The sequence below is a fragment of the Hylobates moloch genome, unplaced genomic scaffold (genome assembly GCF_009828535.3).
Source record: "Hylobates moloch isolate HMO894 unplaced genomic scaffold, HMol_V3 SCAFFOLD_3, whole genome shotgun sequence".
Classification (NCBI taxonomy): domain Eukaryota; kingdom Metazoa; phylum Chordata; class Mammalia; order Primates; family Hylobatidae; genus Hylobates; species Hylobates moloch.
Genome location: NW_026652278.1, coordinates 154,321,103 through 154,327,015, shown reverse-complemented (window position 1 = coordinate 154,327,015; position 5,913 = coordinate 154,321,103). Strand labels below are relative to the sequence as shown.

General features: G+C 38.1%; 1 long non-coding RNA gene across 1 annotated transcript in view; it reads right to left on the bottom strand.

The window, feature by feature from the left end:
- The window catches only part of LOC116465992 (uncharacterized), a 78,106-nt gene that overhangs the window by 26,635 nt on the left and 45,558 nt on the right, over positions 1-5,913 (bottom strand). The window contains exon 4 of the long non-coding RNA XR_004247312.1: positions 3,126-3,211. This is a non-coding gene — a long non-coding RNA (uncharacterized LOC116465992). The remainder of the gene's footprint in view (positions 1-3,125; positions 3,212-5,913) is intronic.

Below are 5,913 nucleotides of genomic sequence, written 5' to 3'. Positions count from 1 at the left end.
GGCATGACCTAGACTTTTTTTTTTTTGAGATGGAGTCTCGCTCTGTCACCCAGGCTGGAGTGCAGTGGCGCGATCTCAGCTCACTGCAAGCTCTGCCTCCCGGGTTCACGCCATTCTCCTGCCTCAGCCTCCCGAGTAGCTGGAACTATAGGCGCCCCCCACTACGCCAGACTAATTTTTAGTATTTTTAGTAGAGACGGGGTTTCACCATGTTAGCCAGGATGGTCTTGATCTCCTGACCTTGTGATCCTCCCACCTCGTCCTCCCAAAGTGCTGGGATTACAGGGGTGAGCCACCACACCCGGCTGGCATGAGCTAGACTTTCATCCCTGAGTTATGTGAACCTCTTGTCATCATGTTCTTCTCAGGTGGCAGCACACATCCATTTGCCATCAAAATTGGGCAAGGGATGACCAAATGGATCACCTGCTTGCCAGGCACATTCTTCCCTGCCCCTGTCATATGTCATCAGCTGAGCCTCCCTCTGATGATCATGGTCAGTTAGGTCTGCCGTGATGGTAATTCTTCATCCTGCCTGCTGGCACATTGGCCTGAGGATTCTGAAGTGTGTAGGTAGCAGTGTAGCTTTAGGTTTAGTGGGATGCATACTGGGCCACCTGCTAGAAACACTCCCTTTTTGGGAACCAAGACATTTAAATGCACAGAACCCCAGAGATTTGGGGAAGGGAAGCAAAATTTCTCCAAGAGGACAAAAGAATGATGGTTCTTAAGCCCATTCATTCTATCCACTAGGGGCACAATATCATAAAGCTATCCATTTAGAGAGTACGCAGCATCCTAAATGATTAGTTTGGTCAGCCCTGCAGCTTCTGGGGCTGTGGTATGGGACACTAGCCCTAGATTCCATGGACCTCTGCCCACTGCCTCATTTCCTTCGCTATAAAGTGAGTGTCCTTGATATTATAACAGGAATAAGTGGAGAAAGAGGCACTGGGGCATCAATGATAGGTATCATGGGGTTTCTAAGATCTGGACTACCTGCAGCTTATTTGTGTGTCCCAGCCTTATGTGTGTCTGATTCTGGATGTACCACTCCACAGCCTTGTAATACCTGAGAGCTGTCAGTCAGCAGCACTTCCAGTAATTAGGAAAACTAGTCCCTCATTCAAACAGGGGAACTGGGAACAGCACATCATTCCCTACATGTTCTAAAGATTTTAGATGCTAAGTAGATGTTTCCTCATTGTTTCTGGCCCAAGGATTAATAAAATTATCCTCTTTCAGAGTAGGAAACTGAGATGCAGAAGAAAGCATCCCCTTTTATGGAACTGTCTAACACATCTCTTCTCTGTATTTTCACAAATGAAGCCATGGAACCCTACAGAATAATGAATCTCTTTTCCATCTGATAACTACTTACTCTAAATGCTTTCTCCATATTCAGTTCTTTCAACTGTATGTTTCCCAGACCATTCATCCTTCCCTGCACAAAGTCAAGTTCATCAACGTTCCTACTAAAATGTGATGTTGTTTATCATGAATATATATAAAGCAAAGACTCTCTAATCCTGTACTTTGCATCTGGTATTTCAAAATGAAGTGTAAAAGTGTACAATTTCTACTCCTATGCAAGTTTCCTCTTCTTAGATTTGACCTCCTATTCTGGACTATGAAGGTATGTAAAAGTCTGTTTTTGTGATCCAACCTATTATTTAGGTGAATGGACCATTAAGAGCACTGTGCTAGTTTGAGAAATGCTTCTAGTCTTGACTTTTACCATTTTATTAGCTCCTGTACAAGAGGAGCTGTATAATATTGTTCAATCACTGGAAATCTATTAGGAATATGGAATTAAAGTCTTTAGCAAACCTAAATATCATGCTAATTTTAGTTTATGCATACCAAATGTTAGCAACTATCAACAATGCACTTCAGTTTTACTGAGTGACCTCCAATGATACAAGAACGTAGAAGTGGTCCAAGAACATTCAGACCACCCACATGTAGGAATGAAGGAAAGGACTTGCATGTCAAGATCCATTTTGAGCCTCCACGGATGAGCCTCACAACTCACTGGTCAGCCTTGAAGTATGTTTTGGGAGATGTCACTTAGCATCTACTTCAATCTATTCATTTGCATGTTTTGAATCTGCTTGACTTGTCATGGAGTCCACGTTTTTTATTTCATTCAAAACGGTATCATAAGACTCTCCTCGCTTCCTTCCACTTCTCTAAGTGGAAAGGGTTGTTCTTAGTTCATGTATGTATCTGAGAGGCAACTGGAATAGTTGAAGAGAAAGAGAAGACCTAACCTGGGCACCCTAGGAACTTACTGACATCTATAACACCACTGTGTGCTCCCTGCCTGTCTGTCTTAGTAGATCCGATGAATGCCCTAAATTCTGAATATTTACTGTCTCAACCACTATCTCTAAAAAATTATGGTAATACTTACACAATAGGCATTATTCCATAAATGTTTTAATGATGCCAAGTATCTGAACAGATTGTACAACAGCAGATTTCTGCTGTAGTCAGTCAACTTATCTATCTCTCTACATGTTTCTATGCCACCATTTCTCCATAAATCACAGTCTAGTCCATGTTACTTCCTAAATGAGCATTGCCTCAATATAAGCCTTAGTTAGAATGCTTTTTATTGTTGGTCTTGGAGGTATATAGGTGAACCACTTATCCTGAGCCTACAGATTCATTTAATGACATTTGCTCGTTCTATAGATTTAAATAGGCTTGGAAATCTCACGAAAATTAGCAGCCTCTATAAGCTAAGGTGGATTTTACTGCCCAGAGAACACATCTAAATATGGCAAGGGCTAGACTATGTGTGTGTGTGTATGTATGTGTGTGTGTGTATGTTTTGCACATGTGTGTACAGAAAAAGATATACATAAAATATTTCATACATCTATAAAATATTTCAAAGTCCAGACTATTTTGTTTAGACTTCCTTATTTCAGAAGAGGAAATTGATACAAAGGAAAGCAAAAGAAGACAGATTTTTCTTGGCCCCTTCACCGCTGATGATAAAATTCCATAAAGAAGGAGGGTGTCAAGGGTTCCCACTGCCCTCTTTTGCTTCCTTGCTCTTCCCTTGAAACAAATCTCAACATACCACCGTGATCTTTGCAATTAAATTACTTTACCCAAAGCAGATGTTCGCTAGGAGCATTTTCCTTCTGCAGCTTGGAGAGTCATAGTTTCTCTGCTCATTTGTCTTGTTAACTCATATCTGAGAGAACACATGGAAGTGGCATGGTCAGAAAGAAATCGGATACACAGAGAGAAAGTTTAATTTTTGCTTGTAATACTATGCTAAATTATTAAACTGAAAGTCATATAAAATAGCCAAAAGACTAAAAAAGACATAAATCAGCCACCACCTATGTATTTTATTTCATTACTTTTTTTTTACTGTTCTAGTATTTTTCCCAGTTTGAATAATGAAACAAAATTAATTGGTTTCACTTTTAAAGCAATATTATTATAGACATGTATTTAACGTTCTGAAAAAATATTTTATATATCAAAATATGTATTTTTAAGGCAGCTCTTAATTTAATCCAGGCAGTGAAATCTACTTTCCTGTACAGCTTAATGGTTTTAGTCCACTTTAACTTTCATTAAAATTCTCAGAAATCTTTCTATTAGGTTTTAAAAATGTTTTTCTTTTTAAATTTTAAGGGAGCCAAATTGTGACCTAAAATATAATAATATTTTTAAATTAAATATCAATTAGTTTAGCATGAGAGCTATATGGAAAAACTAATAATATACATAACCTTAACATATTGTAAAGTTTGAGATATCTGAAATTAATATACTTTGCTCTTAACATTTTGCGAGAAATATTGTTTGAATATGTAGATTCAAAAATATGCCTCAGTCATTTAGTTTTACGTAGAAATTTAAACTAAAGGCAATACATAATAAAAATATATATAAATTTTAAGAACTTACATAAATTAAGACCATCTTACATTCCTATGCAACTTCCATTAATTGAAGAGAGAGCAGCCTATATTTTGATTCAAACACCACTGAAAGTTTTATGAGTCCCTTGGACTTACTAATGGTGAAAATAGCTTTATTTTTCCTTTGAATCACTTCCAAGTTACTGTTAACTAATATATATATTTTAAAATTATTGATTTTTATGACAAAGACTTTCTCCATCTGGAAAATAAGCTATACATTACTGTCATATTCAAGGACAAATGTACAGGATTTGAGTTTTGCAAAGCAATAACACGTGGGATTTTCAGAGGGCTTTGGCACAGGGGTTGGAAGAGAAGAGGAAGGAGTTTACCTAACTGTGGGAACAATGTACAAGGTCACACATGATCCGCTTTAAGATGGACTCCTGTGTCCAAACAAATTTTTAATACTACTCTATGCACATGATGCACTAGAAGAAAAAGAACCAACTGTCTAATGCCCCGTGAGTGAGAGGAACCTCAACACACCTCAGAGAGAGGGTGGAACCGAATAGTCTATTCTTTGGAGAGCTTACTCTATAATTCTTTTCCTTACTTATTGACAAAAGTTTATTTGCTTTTTTTAAAATGTATCTAACATTAGCCATCAAGTGATTTTTCCTTAGAAGGTTAAGGTTTTCATCAAAATATGTATGTTTTTCTGGACAGATGGAGACTCCATAGAGAGAAATTGAAGTAACTGAGAAAACAACACATTGCCAATTGTTGTGTTCTAAGCTAGACTCTCATTTAAGGCTGTATATGCATACTGGATAGTGGGTTTTGAATGTGTATCATTCAAAAGTGGAGTGTTCTGCAATGATACCTATATTTTTACTACTACAGAAGATGTTGAATGGTATAATGCACACAGTGCTGGAATAAAGAGCAGGAGTCCTAGGGAGGAGTTTTAGCTTTGCCATTACCTAGATGTATAATCTTGTAAAAGTGATTGGACCTTTGCAGGCCTCAGTTCCCTCATTTATAAAATGAAGAACACAGACTAGATTATTTCTAATGTCTTTCCCAACTCCAAGAATTAAGGCCCCCTCATTCCACCGTGATTCTTTTTCTTAATTAATTAATTTATTTTTATTTTATTATAAGTACCGGGATACATGTGCAGAATGTGCAGGTTTGTTACATAGGTATACATGCACCATGGTGGTTTGCTGCACCTATCAACCCATCATCTAGGTTTTAAACCCCGCATGCATTAGGTATTTACCCTAATGTTCTCTCTCCCCTGGCCCCCCACCCGCCAACAGGCCCCGGTGTGTGATGTTCCCCTCCCTGTCTCCATGTGTTCTCATTGTTGAACTCCCACTTACGAGTGAGAACATGTGGTGTTTGGTTTTCTGTTCCTGTGTTAGTTTGCTGAGCTTCCAGCTTCACCCATGTCCCTGCAAAAGACATGATCTCATTCTTTTTTCTGGCTGCATAGTATTCCATGGTGTATAAGTGCCACATTTTCTTTATCTAGTCGACCATTAATGGGTTATTGTGAATAGTGCTGCAATAAACATACGTGTGCTTGTGTCTTTAGAGTAGAATGATTTATAATCCTTTGAGTATATACCCAGTAATGGGATTGCTGGGTCAAATGGCATTTCTGGTTCTAGATCCTTGAGGAAAGCCAAAATTGACAAATGGGATCCAAATAAACTAAAGAGCTTCTGCATAGCAAAAGAAACTAGCATCAGGGTAAACAGGCAACCTACAGAATGGGAGAAAATTTTTGCAATCTATTCACCTGACAAAGGGCTAATATCCAGAATCTACAATGAACTTAAAAAAAAATTACAAGAAAAAAACAAACACCCCATCAAAAAGTGGGCAAAGGATATAAACAGACACGTTTCAGAAGAAGACATTCATGCGGCCAATAAACAAAAAAAAGTTCAGCATCACTGGTCATTAGAGAAATGCAAATCAAAACCATGAGATACCATCTCAC